General features: G+C 37.5%; 1 long non-coding RNA gene across 1 annotated transcript; it reads right to left on the reverse strand.

The window, feature by feature from the left end:
* Positions 1-854: 854 nt before the first annotated feature.
* Positions 855-14,813, reverse strand: LOC130085109 (uncharacterized). The gene is made up of 3 exons (XR_008807108.1): positions 14,724-14,813; positions 6,289-6,408; positions 855-1,314 (listed from the first exon to the last, which is right to left on the reverse strand). It is a non-coding gene; the product is annotated as an uncharacterized LOC130085109 (long non-coding RNA).
* Between the last annotated feature and the right edge of the window lie 265 nt (positions 14,814-15,078).

The following is a 15,078-nucleotide window of genomic DNA, read 5'->3' on the forward strand; positions in this document are numbered from 1 at the left end:
AGCGTTTGAATTAGCTCTGAATATTCCATTAGGGCTTTTAAACAAACTGCTTAGCCAACTAAGGAGTCTTTTAGTTGTTGGCCCTCATCAGAAAGGGTGAACATACAAGGAAACCTATCAGGGGGGATGAACTTGATTCTTGGAAAAAATACAGTCAGTTACTTACAACTGATTGACACGAAAATACATGATTACATTAATAAATAATATCATTTTCTATGAATTTAGTATGTAATACATTTTAAAAGTATTCATATCATAATACCTTATAACAGAATGCAAGCGGCCTCTTGATAATTTTGAAATAATATATAATAATATTATTGACATAAATATGTATATTTCCTAGAAAATGTTATTATTTATTGTTTTAATAATTTATTTCCAAGGATTTGTAACTAATTTGACTATACTGCGTGTAATTAAAAATATTGAAATAATATAATATTGACAAAAAAAAATGTATTATATATTTATATAATGTATTATACACACAGATTCATAGAAAATGTTATTATTTATTGTTTTAATCTTTTATTTTCAAGGATTTGTAACTGATTGACTACTGCGTTTAGTTCCAAAATATTGAAATAATATATTGACAAAAAACATATATTTCTATAATCTATTATACACACAGATTCATAGAAAATTTTATTATTTATTGTTTCAATAATTTATTTTCAAGGATTTGTAACTGATTGACTATACTGCGTGTTCCAAAATATTGAAATAACATAGTATTGACAAAAAGTACATATATATTTCTATAATGTATTATACACACATATTCATAGAAAATGTTATTATTTGTTGTTTTAACCATTTATTTTGAATGATTTGTAACTGACTGACTGAATTATTATCTGTGGTAACAAATATGTATGCAAAGACATAATGGACTACAAAGCGCATTATGAATTTCATATAATCTATTTTCAAATAGTCTAATTTGGCCTTGATTTACATTACAGTGCTCTTGTGATTCTAATATAATGCATGTAGCCTGCTGCCTAATTAATGTGTGATTATTTTGTGAAGTAGATAATTACTGTTACTGCTATTCTAACTAATTAAATCACAAACTTAGATTTTATTGACTTTTTGCCTTTTTAATAACAAACCTCATTCTGCTTGTTATGTCAGAGTAAAGGCAAACTCTCCAGTGACCTTCTCTACAGCCGCAGATGTGGATGAACTCGAGGGTCTTGGTTCAAAATGAGGTCAGGGGTCACGGAGAGGTCCTCATATGACCCTCGGGCCAGCAGGGCTGCTGTCTGTTGATTCTGTGTGAAAGGAGAAACAGGTTGCACCCTGAAACAGAAATGTACACACCAAATGTGACATGAAAGACTGCATTATTTACTGCTTTCTATCAGATTAAAAATGAGTTTGAAATTCAAGGTGGAGCTTTCATTATGTATATGACAAAAGCAAAATAAAATGATGTGGGCGTAAATTTATATATAAATTTATGCTTATGGTGCTTTTGCATCCTTCTTGAAGCATAAAAGCATAATGACATGTGAGGACCGCAACAAAACTAAGGGTGAACATTTTGAATATTGTGTAAATGAGTTGAGCTGTGCTAATGTTGATGCTGTTAAGCTTTTTTGGCAGGACAAGGTTAATTGAAGCTGTGATGCAGAAATGATCGTTCTCAAACAAGCAGCACAGCAAGGCCTCGTTGAACGCCAAGGCATTGATAAAGACGATATATTGTGTGACTATGTGGGCGCAGATGTGTTTGTGTGGACAACACTATGTCTCAGCATGTGTTCCTTAGCTTGCACACAACACGCAGTATTCATGAAGATGATCGAGGGGGTCGGAAAACAGATATTTTAATCACTGTTGTCTTGACGCGAGTGGCAAATGTTGTAATCGGTATAATGACGGTGTAATCTGCATGTGTGTTTACCGTCGAAACAGCAATGCGTGAGCCACAGGAGCAGACGAAAATTCTCTGTAACGCCACCTACTCAAATTATGGAGCAGGAACATATTTGCCAGGGCGATGTGTTAGTGGGCTGGTGAGCTCAGTTTTGATTTCTCACTATTCAAAATTTTCACAGCGCGATTATGAGCCGTACTTAGTTCGCCGATACCAAATAAAGCAGGTTTCTTTTTATGTCTTATGTCACCTATCAAAACAGAAGGTCTTCCTCAGGTAACAGAAAAAACGCAACATTTATGAAAGGACATTAATGACTTTATTTTAAAGGAATGAAAGCCAAAGGTGTGGGTGTCCGAGTGTGCGTTTGTTTGTGTGTGTGAGTCAGGTGTGGCTCATGCCTGGCTGCACAATGACCGATGTGAGGCTGTGTGTGTGTGTGTAGGGTGTTTTTGTGTGTCTGTGCGGCCCCCCCTACACAGTGAACACTGGCAAATAGCTAAAAGCTTCAGCAGAGAGTGCCATATGTGAACAGAACTAAGCCAAAGCAGGGGAGCCATATGCACTTCGACTGCTTTTTTTAGCTAATTATCCCAAAATGTCTGTTTTATAGAACAAATCCGTGAGTTACACTGCAATTACAACATAATGAGCACTCACACACAGAAAATGTGGAAATATCTACAAACAACATAAACATAGAGATGCTGACAGAATTTTTTTTTTTTTTTTTTTTTTAGGGTGGGTGGGGGATAATGAATGTATTAATTCATTCATTTTTTACTAAATTTTTTCTAAAAATGTCTAGATTTCTAAAAGAGTGTTAATAATTACAAAGATGTACAGGATGTAACACTGAATTAAATGTGAAATTTGAAGTAGAATTTCTTGTAAAACGTATTTCAGGATTGTTTGTTTTATTTACAACTTTGAAAAATCAGTTTTACAGTGTATGTGTGTAATCCTGATTACTCAGCTATTTTCTCTGTCTGGCTGAAATAATATGATTTTATTCACAAATACCATATGTGTTTAACCTCTTAACCCTGCATGGGCCCGCCGGCGGGCCCATTTGCCATTGCATATTTAAAACAATAATATCTTAGTAAAAACCTAAAGTAATATTGCCAAACTATATATCATTTGAAAGCTTAAAATCTCTAGTTTTCATATTTGGTGGCTGTTATCTAAAATATAATACAGAGGAGCAGAAATTTATCAATTTGCAACAAGAATATTTCATATTCATTAGGAGTATTTAGGCCTTTATTTTGAAATAACAATAAACATGAAAAATCATGAAAGATTGGTAGAAACCTCAGTTTGTTTTCATGCCATGAGTTCAAAAGATAACACCAAATCCATTTTATGAGAAAAAAAGGTCTGAAAATGTTTTAAATATAAAGAAAAATTTATGGATTCTCGATTTGTAGTGCGGCTGCGAGCTATAACGCTATAACGTAGTCTTTATGCATTTATTAGAGGTTTAATTCAAATCAAATACTGCCAAACCACCCCTACTACTTCTGAATAGGATGTCTACTTCATAAATTGTATGAAAATTATGGAAATACATGGTTCAGATCACTCAAAACATATGAAAATGGAGGCGCCCTTATATGGGCAGTAATGGAGTCTGGTGTTCACCTAGTGAAAAAGTTGGGTACTGCGCCCGAATAAAATCTTACTGAAAGCTCATTTTTTGAGAGATCAACCTAAAATTTGGAATACAACTTGTTCAGATATTTGACTTTAATTTTCTTGCAGTTTTAGAGTAAAATATATTTTGTAATATATATATTTTATATAAAATATTAATCATTATATTTTTACATTATACAATTTCATAAACTCAAACTTATATAACTTTTTCTCTGTTTCATTTTTTACAATTTCTGGACTTCTACAATAATCTGGAAAATGTCTTCTTTAAAACAAGACCAGCCATAGGTCTATATTCCAAAGCATTCCTGAATTACAACCATTTAAGTTTGGATAGTGATTTTTATGTCTATGCAAAAAAAAGGGGGGTGCCAGTTAACAGGTTAATGATATCATTTAATTATTTATATAATAAAATAAATTGCCTGAGACACCAGATCCAGCTTGTTGTATTTCTGGCATCAGTTTTTTTTTTTTTTTTTTTGTCTCTAACCATATATGCATGCACTTATTTTCTATAAAATATTTAAAATTCATGTATACAATATATATATTTATAAATAAGAAATATTTTGAGGTTTATTTTCTGAATATACATAATTGTCGCACTATATGATGTCACAGTGAAACCTATGAAAGCTTGTTTCCACAACAGAATAAAAAATTAAAAAGGTAATTGTGACTGTTATCTCACAATTCTGATTTTTTTTCTCACAATTGAGTTTACATCTCACAATTCTGACTTTTTATCTCAGAATTGTGTGATATAAAGTCGCAATTACGAGTTATAAAGTCAGAGTTGTGAGATATAAACTCACAATTGCGAGAAATAAAAAAAGAATGAGATAAAAAGACGCAATTATCTTTTAAACAAAACAAGCTTCCATAGAAACCAGCCATCAAACAGACTAAAATTGAATTTTTGTTTTTAATGTTTTGACTTAAAGGTGCATTGCGCACCTCTCTGAGTTTTTGCAGAACTATGCCCCCCTCTGGCGACAAGCGAAACTGCCTTACTGTCTTTGTCTTGCGTGGAGTTTGCGTTGGGGTTTATGAACTACAAGACGGTCTCTTTGAATCCATCTTCTACTTTTGTCGAAAGTTGAGTGAAGTTTTGTCGCTCGAGTTGTCTTCCCTAATACGGAGAATGGCGGCGAATACACAAACCTGCCAGACATAGCCAGGGGAGCGTGAACGCGCATGACGTCACGCCCAGTCTCACGTTCCGGCCCGAATCCCTCTTATTTATTTTACTGTACAGGATTATAGAGGCAATCGCAGTGATCAGAGAAGGGCTCATTCAGCCCATCAGGCAATTGTTTAAGCATGTATGGGTTAGAAAAACGGGTATTTTTAACATGAAATGTTGCGCAATGCACCTTTAAGAAAATATACCACCCATAAATATTTTTACCAGCCATGAAACTGTTTTTGCAAAAACAGGCAGTTATGACACCAAAATTTTAGATACCAGTGAAAATACACAATTACAATTTCGATGCAACATCTAAAACTACCAGCCTATAAATGTAAAACATAATTAAAGACAAATAACAGTAGTTGTCAGGGAGAGACATAAAAAAAAATAAAAAAAAATAAAAAAAAATCAAATGTAAAATAACACTAGATAGTCTTCACTGTATAAATTCAACATAAATTACCCCTTATTAAAGTTACAAAAGCTATTCAGTCAATGATTTGTTTTTGTCCTTTGTTGTTTGATTAACATTAAAAACACAGACAGCATTAGAAATGTTAGGCTGCTGTCACTTTAAGACCTAATCCACGGATCCATTACACTGATACTGATACACATCTTTCTCTACTGTTTACGTTCACTTAAGTCATAACAAAATATGTTTACTAGGATACTTGTTTGACATTTGTTTGTGAATTTGTCCATTCAAGCGCAAGAACACAAGTTCAATTCAGTATTAGATGTATGAGACGCAGCTTTCTGGGCCCGGATGTGACAAAACTTTCCACACAGCGCGTGAGTAACTAATTGAGTTCTCTTTTGCATCATCTTGCACTAGAACTTTTTTATTTAAATTGCCAAGGCTTAAACTCTTATGATGATTCAGCACTGGCCCATCAACTGTCCCGAGTGTCGTTCACCTTTGTTTATGTTTTCACAACACTGCATTGTTAGAATTCATAAAAATATTACTGGCCAACTAGTGATTGACACCGTTTCATATAGTCGCCAACGACAATTTTTCATCGCATTTGGTGCTTGGCGAGTGTTAATTTTAGGCCCTGGATATATCCCTTGTGATAACTTCCCTGTGTTATAGCCTCTCGGTATATTGTTTGCTGATGTTTTTTTATGGTCTTACAGTATGAACAACCCCGGTGTACCTAATTTATTTTTGTGTAGTGTCTGTCCTAATGTACCTCTCTGGTGACTGGGAAAAAGAAAAGCACCTGCAGTGTTGTTTTCCCCTTGTGTCCTGGCCCTCAGTGTCAGAGACAGCAGAGATACAGTATAGAGAGACCTCATCAAGCTCTCAGGGCCTCCGATGGAGTAATGGGACGGTCTCTCTTCTGCTCTGAGTTTGTGGCTGTGGCTGTGAGTGTGTGCGTGTGTGTGTGTGTGTGTGTGTGTGTGTGTGTGTGTGTGTGTGTGTGTGTGTGAGAGAGAGAGAGAGAGAGAGAGAGAGAGAGAGAGAGAGAGAGAGAGAGAGAGAGAGAGAGAGAGAGAGAGAGAGAGAGAGAGAGAGAGAGCGAACCTGCCACTGTGCTGTAGTGCTGCATTACAGCCGCACTGTGGATATGAGCCTCCTGGTGGAGCTCCGCCTGAGGGCCTACTACAGGTGGGTCAATCCATCAGTGGGCCGGAGGGGGAGGTGCTGCAGGGAGAGAAAGTTCAGCTTCGGCCAATCAGAAAAAGGCATTAGGATCAATGCTATCCATTAAAGAGCACACTGACCTTCCAGTCACACTGCAACCTCAATGTGTGTGTGTGTGTGTGCTTCCAAGGGAATAAATTCTGATCTTTTAATTATGCTCTGTCCTCAGTTCAGCCTCACCTACATATCAGATTTTGTGGGTGATTAAATAATTTCCATTTTTGTGAGTGCAAAGGGTCTGTGGGAATTTATCTCGTGCAGATTTCACATCGTCACGCTGCTGTCCTCAGATCACCCGGAAGATTTTCGGAACATTGTTTTTCACATATTTAGACATAAAAATTCCTGCTCAAGCCACGCAGCTCTTGACGTCATCTCTATGGGTTTCTCTGACACGTTTCGATTTTAGAAAGGAGTCAGAGCCATGGTTTAGCATTAAAGGGATGGTTCACACAAAAATGAAAACTCTGTCATCATTTACTCACCCTCAAGTTGTTCTAAACCTGTATGAATTATTTTCTTCTGCTGAACGCAAAAGAAGATATTTTAAAGAATGTCGGTAACCAAACAGTTGATGGGCCCCATTTTTTTCCATCAATGATGCCCATCAACTGTTTAATCTCCAGCACTTAAAGTCAATATTAAGTAATCATTTTCACTTGAATAAAACTGGTTAATTTAGAAGCCCTTTTTTTTTTTTTTAGGTTACTTGACAAAACATTTTATACAGTGTACTAATTCATAAGCTTTTTTGGGACAGATCTAATACATAAAACATTCAATATTTTACACAATTTTAAGTCGATTTTTAATTCGAAAGAAATTAATAATTTTATTCGGCAAAGAAGCATTAAACTGATCAAAAGATACAGCAAAAATAATGTTCTAATAAAATAATATAATGTTACAAAAGATTTCTATTTTTAAATAAATGCTGTTCCTTTAAACTTTCCATTTATCACAAAATCCGGAAAAGAAATTTATTAAGCAGCACAACTGTTTTTAACATTGATAATAATAAGAAATGTTACTTGAGCAGCAAATCAGCATATTCAAAATATTTCTATTTTTACTGTATTTTTATTCATGTATTTTTAACATATGTCCTCTTAGTTGTATGGTGTTTCCCCCAGCATTTATTTAACTGTTGGTTTATAAAAGAGAAAAGGAAAATAATAAAATCTTAACAAATAGTTGTTTTCAGTTGTTTTTCAGAAATATAAACAGTACATACATACTACCGGTACATACATATACATACATTGTTACATACATATATAGTTTGGATTATTGCATTATAAATGAACACTGTATGTACAGTAAGTCTGAAGAGTCTATACAAAAAAGAAAGAGCTATAATGAGAGTCCGCTGATAATCTGTTTCATTGTAAACCCCTTTTACTAGCAGATTTGGTGTGATCTATGTGAGCTTTCAATAGTGAAACAACTGCTTCAGTCATGCTGCAGGCCAGTGCCACCCCTCCTAACACACACACACACACACCCTCGCCAGCTCGCATGTCCTTAACAATCTGAAGAGCCTTTTGACAGCTGCAATTAAGCATGTTAATTAGAGGCACAGCACAAAGAATAATATTTACTGTGATTGGGTGTCCTTCGACGCCTCGCCAAATCAGATCTGAGGGAGCTCATTGTCTACAAATGCAGCCCCCCCTTCCCTCCCCTCCAACCCCCCGTCCCACCCTCGTATTGTACATGACACCTTACAGCCACTGCGTCTTATTTCTTTTGCAGTATGGCAAAGCTTAAGATGGGAAAAAATGCTTTTAAGGCATGCGAGGATTAACCGTCTCTTGTGAAATACTAAGGCATCTCTGAGAGCGGGCGAATATCTGAGGAACCATTTCCTCTTGCTTTTGTAAGCTGAACTTTACATCAAAGTGCTTGATTAATTACTGATAAGGGACTAATAAAATATTAATGCATTTTGTAATTAATGGGACCTCAGAGCCGCATGTCCTACCACCCCCAGCTAAATGTCTTTTTGAAAATAAGTTGTATTCCTTTTTTTGTGTGTCTCTCAGCTGTCTAACGCCTCTGCATTTTCTTTATATCTTTTTTTTTTTTTTTTTAATGGAAATGATTCATAATTAAACGTTTATCCAGGAGGAGCATAAACAAAGCGAAATGTATATTTCCTTGGAATAAAAGAAACAAGACATGTTCTTTTTTTTGTTCAGTGGCTTTGAAAGTATTGAGTCTGGAGGGCCTGAACTGATGGTCACGCCATTTCTTTTTCATTTGCTGGGGCTGTGGGCTAATGGACAGAATTTTATAAGCCTCCATACTGCATCTCACCACTGCTAACCTCATTTCAAGTGTTGTCAATAATGCCCTTGTGCTTCATTAAGAGACAATGACAACCATCCTCTTTAAAAAGGATGATTTTGACTTTGAAAAACTGTGTCTCAAAATGTGGGTTAGGCTTCAAATAACACGCCGCATACTAAAATTATCCCCCTACGTGATCCGCGTCATTCTGCGTTCATAATGAAAAGATTTTTCTGCTTATATGGAATATGGACACCCACCCACTGAATAAAACTAAATTGTCTCAGCAGAATCACATATTAAGTGGATTTGTCTCGAATCAAACAAATTATGCTTTATTATACAGTAATTGTGATATTTAAAAAAAGTTGAAGTAAATTCAAATCAATCTGACCCCTCTGAATAATTAAATATTGCTGCATTAAAATTGGTCTGATGCATATTCGTATTTGCTTATCAGCAAACCATTTTGTATTTCAGATTTTAGTATTATTGTATATACTATTAAAGTTTTTATTAATATTTTGAATTGGCTTTTATTTTTTCCAGTTGTTATTTTAATTTTAGTTTAATTCTTACTCATTTATTTATTTTTTATTTATTACTATTTATGTTTAATTTATTTTTGCTTTAGTTTTTACTTATTTCCAGTAACTTTAGTGCTTTAAATTAAAATGATTTCAGTTAGTTGCAAAAGCAACATTTGAGATTTATTTAGTTTTTCATCTAACATTTTATTTCAGATTTTTTTTTATTAACAAACATGCTTTAATAGTCTTAGTTTTTTTTTTAGTTAAAATAACCGTCTGTTTTGTTTAATTACTTTTAGTTTGTTTTTGTTTTGTTTTGTGTTTTTGATGTACTTTGTATTTTGTTTTTGCTTTGCTTTCTTATATCTGTTATAAATCAGACAAGATTCAAAAACATTTTAATGCTAAAGATGAGTTTTAACATCTAATATAATATTATGACATCTCAACAAACAACTCACTTTCATTTCATATTTAGCTCCGGCGCACACTAAACGTGACCTAGTCTGTGGCTCAGACTGTATGCAAAACCAGCCAACATTCCCCATTCTCCTTCCTGAAGTGCATCACAAGCATTGCACAATAAAAACTATACACATTTGTTTTGTTGACACGAAGCAATCCACAAATATCAATATACACAAAAGCCTGTATAAAAATGCATGATACGGATCAATTTGACTGAGATTAGAAATCTGAAATGTACAAGTGACAAATGACAGAGAGGTTTTATCGGAACGGGGGGAAGCAGACGTGCTCGCCGTAGTCTCTCCCTGCTCTTATCTGGAATTGAGGGTGTGTTTTAAGCATAGCCTCATTACTGTCTGATGGGTTCAGTGACAAAGCTAATACAAAGCTTTTTCATACAGACCAAACGCATCCCTGTGAAATTAGGCCCCGGTGCAAATCGTGCAAATGTGTGTGTGTATCACAGAGACAGAGACAGAGAGATTGAGAACATGTGCACTTGTGAGTGTGTATCTGCGTGCGTTCGTGTGTGTGCATGTGCTGGTGTGTTGCAATATGATAAATGTGTTCCACCCCATAATCTATGTGTTTCAAAATATGATGTATGTGAGTATGAACTTTGAATTATTTCCTAAACAGAGGGCCATAAATCTTGTAACTTTGGTGAAGAGTGTGCGTTCTCTCTCTCTTTCTCTCTCTCTCTTTCTCTCTCTTTATATGAATAATGCAGTCGAGACTGGCCAGCTGCTTAGAGTTACAGAGTGAGACTGACTGCTGATGGGAAACAAACGGCTCTTTCCTGCTCTAAAGGTAGGGAAAAAAAGATACACTGGGTGGCAGATCAGACTGTCTGAGATGTTTTGCTTTCACCCAGCACCAAGGTCACGTCAGGCAGCAATCCTTTAACACAATGAGCGTGTGAGAGTGTGCGCGTGACCTTGGGACTGACGTAGGTGTATTTATGTGCGGTAACCCACCCTAAATGACAGAAAGCCATGTAAGCAGACCTGGCCCGAATACACCTGATGTAGAGAGGCTGTTATGGGTCAAATATGGGCGCATGTATACACTGTGGAGAATGAAATCCCATAATACACTGCAAAAAGCTTGGTAAAAGAAAATGAATTCAAATGATACATTTATTGGAAAGCATCAACAATAGAGTTTAGTAAACTATTTTATACAGTGCTGTGTGTTTTATGCTTATTTGAGTTCCATATCTTCTAGCAACATTCAAATCAATCATGTGGCACACAGAGTTGCTGCTCTAAATCGGTCATTTTTTAGACTATACAGGTCAACAATGGTAACAAACATGCACAAAATGCAATATTATAGTAAAAATATAAAACATGCTTTTATATTCCTAGCGATTGATTAGATCAAACTTGGGTTACACTTTATTTTGATGGTCTGCTTTAGACATTCTTCTAAGTAACTTTGCAACTGTATAACTAACTCTCATTAGAGTATTAGTAGACTGTATAGACTGTTAGGTTAAGGTTAGGTGTTACAGTGTTAGGGTTCGGGTTAGGAGAATAAGTTGGCATGTTGAATGTCTGTTTGGGGAACATTAAAATAAAGTGTTAGCAAATATTAAACAGACAGTCTTACTAATACTCTAATGACTGGTAGTTGACATGTAGTTGCAAAGTTACTTATAGTTAGTAAAATGTCTAAAGTGGACTATTGAAATAAAGTGTTACCCAAACTTGCTTTGATTTGACCCCAAACGTCTCGGTTACTGATGTAACCCTCGTTCCCTGAAGGAGGGAACGGGTGACGTGACGTCGACATGATGACGTAATTGGGATCATTTCAGGGAGCCCTATCAACTTCGAGTGTCTACAGAACGAGCCAATGAACGTTGGCGTGCGTGAGAAGCGTCACGCGCCCCGCCCCGCAGCTCGGGTATAAACAGGAAGCAGGCGCACGCACTCATTGTTTTTCGCTGAGGAGCCGAGATTGTGATGGCCGTTCAGCGATGGTCAGCAACTGTGGCGGCGGGACGTCACGTCTCCCGTTCCCTCCTTCAGGGAACGAGGGTTACATCAGTAACCAAGACGTTCCCTTTCAGTCGCTCACGTTCGACGTGACGACGTAATTGGGATCCCATGGAAAACGCCATCGGTTGCTGCCACATCCAGCGCCCTACGCAAGACTCTCAGAGCCCCAACTGGCTGGGGCGGAAGGTTCGGACTGCTGCTCCGTTATAACCCACACAGTGGAACTCTTGGATAACATTGGGAAAGCGTGCCTTTCCAGGGGAAGGGGACGCTGCGGAAGCCACATCCTGCTCGAAGGGAGGTAACATGTGGAGAATACACATATGGACTGGCCGGTAGGGGCAACATATGGAATGTCACTGGGGTGGCTCCAGCCTAAGAAGGGGAGGTTACACCAGATAGTGACGGCAGAGCGGACTCTGCCAAGGGAAAGACACGGGCTCACCGCAGGGAGCTGGTCGTGGAAGAATACTCATATGGGATCGCCGCAGGGATCACCACATATGGAACCCAGCCTAGCACAAGTTACACAAGCATACGAGCACTAGGCCTGGCGTCGGACGCTCCGCAACGTCCGACTGCCGAAGGGGTGCAGAGGATCTCACAGGGTTCGCCTGAGTGGGGAACTCGACTGGAGCAAAAAGCGCACGTATCCGCTCCATGGAGTGGAGCCTTCTGCTGGCCTCCATAACAGACGAAGGGCTGATCTGAGGTCCTGAGGGTTTGCGTTCTGTCCACGTACAGGCGCAGAGCACGGACGGGACAGAGAAAAGCCAGGGCTAGGTCTGCCTCCTCCGAACGCAGCGCTTGCAGTTTCACCACCTGGTCCGGGAAGGGAGTGGTAGGAACCTTGGGCACGTATCTGGTCCGGGGTCTCAGGATCACATGAGAGTTAGCCGGGCCGAACTCTAGGCACGATTCGTCGACCGAAAATGCATGCAGATCCCCTTCCCTCTTGATGGAGGCCAATGCAACCAGGAGTACTGTTTTACAGGACAGAATTTTTAACTCAGCTGACTGCAAAGGCTCAAAGGGTGGTCTCTGAAGAGCCGAAAGGACCAGAGACAAATCCCAAGGCGTCCAAGGCGTGTCCGCTTCCTCCAATGCTGTGAAAACAGCAGTTGTGAGCTGTAATGCTCGCGGCCACCGCTGATCGCGCCTTCACACCAGCGTACAGAGTATTCTCTTTTTGAAGTCTCCAACGATGCAGCAGTCTGCAGAAACTGCGGGGCGCGTGACGCTTCTCACGCACGCCAATGTTCATTGGCTCGTTCTGTAGACACTAGTTGATAGGGCTCCCTGAAGTGATCCCAATTACGTTGTCACGTCGAACGTGAGCGACTGAAAGGGAACCTGATTTGCTAGGTAATCAGCGTTGCCATAATACATAATAAATGTGATTTTCTTCTTGATATTTTTGAGTTTCGACGCAAGTAATATACAACATGTGTTGTCACATGGAGTATTCAAAAACAAGTTAAATAAATAAATATACACTATGATCCAGTTTTTTTTAAAGAACTTAGTACTTTTATTTAGTAAGGAGGATGCATTAATTAATAAAAAATTGACAGTAAAAATTCAAACAAATGCAGTTCTTTTGAACTTTCTATTCATCAAAGAATCCTGAAAAGCTGTATCATGGTTTCCACAAAAATATTAAGCAGCACAAGTGTTTTTAACATTAATAACATTAACATTAATAACCATAAGAAATGTTACTTGAGCACCAAATCAGCATATTATGATTTTTGAAGGATCATGTGACAATGAAGACCGGAGTAATGATGCTGAAAATTCAGCTTTGCCATCACAGGGATTTTAAAATATTGAATTAAAATATAAAACAGTTATTTTAAACTGTAATAATATTTCACAATATTATAGATTTTACTGTATTTTTAATTAAATAAATGCAGCCTTGGTGAGAAGAGGGACTTCTTTCAAAAACATTTTAAAAAATCTTACCGACCCCAGACATTTGAATAGTAGTGTATATAGAAATATATACCAATTTATTTATATATATTTAAATAGTCACCTTCATTTCATTCCAACCCCACATATTAAGATTAACAGTGAATAATGAAGTAATTTTTGACCTGCTCCTAACTAATTTTTGGAATTTGACAGTAAAAATCACCATCCATTTTTTTTTTGGGGGGGGAAAAGAGCAGTTGCCAACTTCTCCGTTTGTGTTTCACAGAAGACAATATGACATAAGGAGGTGTAAATAACGACAGAATTTAAATTTCTGGGTGAACTATTCCTTTAATCTCTCTCTCGCCGCACACAGCGAGAGTCTGAACAGTCCTGTGGCCCATTTTGTTTGCACATAACAGTGTGATAACTGTCAATTGAGATAAATATTTAGGTTAAACATATTTCAGTGGAGCTAGAGGAGGGGTTGCGTTAAAGGTTTGGGCCAGATCTAGCGAAAGCATCTTCAGAACACCCTTAAAACCAAATAAAGCCACTTTAGCGTGGCGGGGTGTGTTTAACACCTCCCTTATGCAATATTAAACGTACGTGTGTGTTGATTTAAAATGAGTCTGGGAGTGAATGAGGGCGAGTGTGTGTGCGAGTGTGATCAAACCAGGACGCTCCTGACTTCGCCCTTGTCAACATTCTCTCATGTCCACCATCATTCATCCCCCCCCAGACTGAACCCAAAGAGACCAGCACAGGCCAGTGCAACTCAGCACATTCCTCCCTCATGAATTTTAATTAAACACGCTGCCTTCCTTTCACTCACTCCCCAAAATAAATGGTTGGAAAATATAAGACATCTGCCCGGGATATATCATTTACATTTCTCTGACGATAAATCACCGGCCGCTGTTTCAGATATCAATTAGATGAGTTGCATTGATTGAATAAATTCAAACTGTCTCGGGCGGCCAGGATGTATGAGGGAGGCCTGCAAGGGGTGTGGCTGTCTTTCCACGGAGGGGAGGGAAACTCTGTGTTTGATCTGATTAAGTACTTTTAAATCACATGCACACACACACACACTCACCGATAGATTGCGTCGGATCTCACTTTTTACAACGGTCACAGCTCTTTCCATCCAATCAGAGGCATCAGAGGCACTTTCCTGTCAGATCTGGTTTGAAAAGAATCAGAACATCACGCCAATATTTCAGTAGGAACTGTCAAAAGATTCAAATGTTTAATTGAATGAAATACATTACACAATTTAAAAAAAAAAGTGTCGATATTTGCAAGAACCCAAATGAAGATTAAATCAAGAAAAGCATTTAATAGACGTTATAGAAGTGCCTTTATAAGTTAATGTATACTGTTTTATGCGTGACTACATTCGTTAACTTGTTCAATCACACTACCATACAAACATGTTAATGTTTTTTGAA

The sequence above is a fragment of the Rhinichthys klamathensis genome, unplaced genomic scaffold (genome assembly GCF_029890125.1).
Source record: "Rhinichthys klamathensis goyatoka isolate OS25496 unplaced genomic scaffold, OSU_Roscu_1.1 h1tg000073l_1, whole genome shotgun sequence".
Taxonomy (NCBI): domain Eukaryota; kingdom Metazoa; phylum Chordata; class Actinopteri; order Cypriniformes; family Leuciscidae; genus Rhinichthys; species Rhinichthys klamathensis.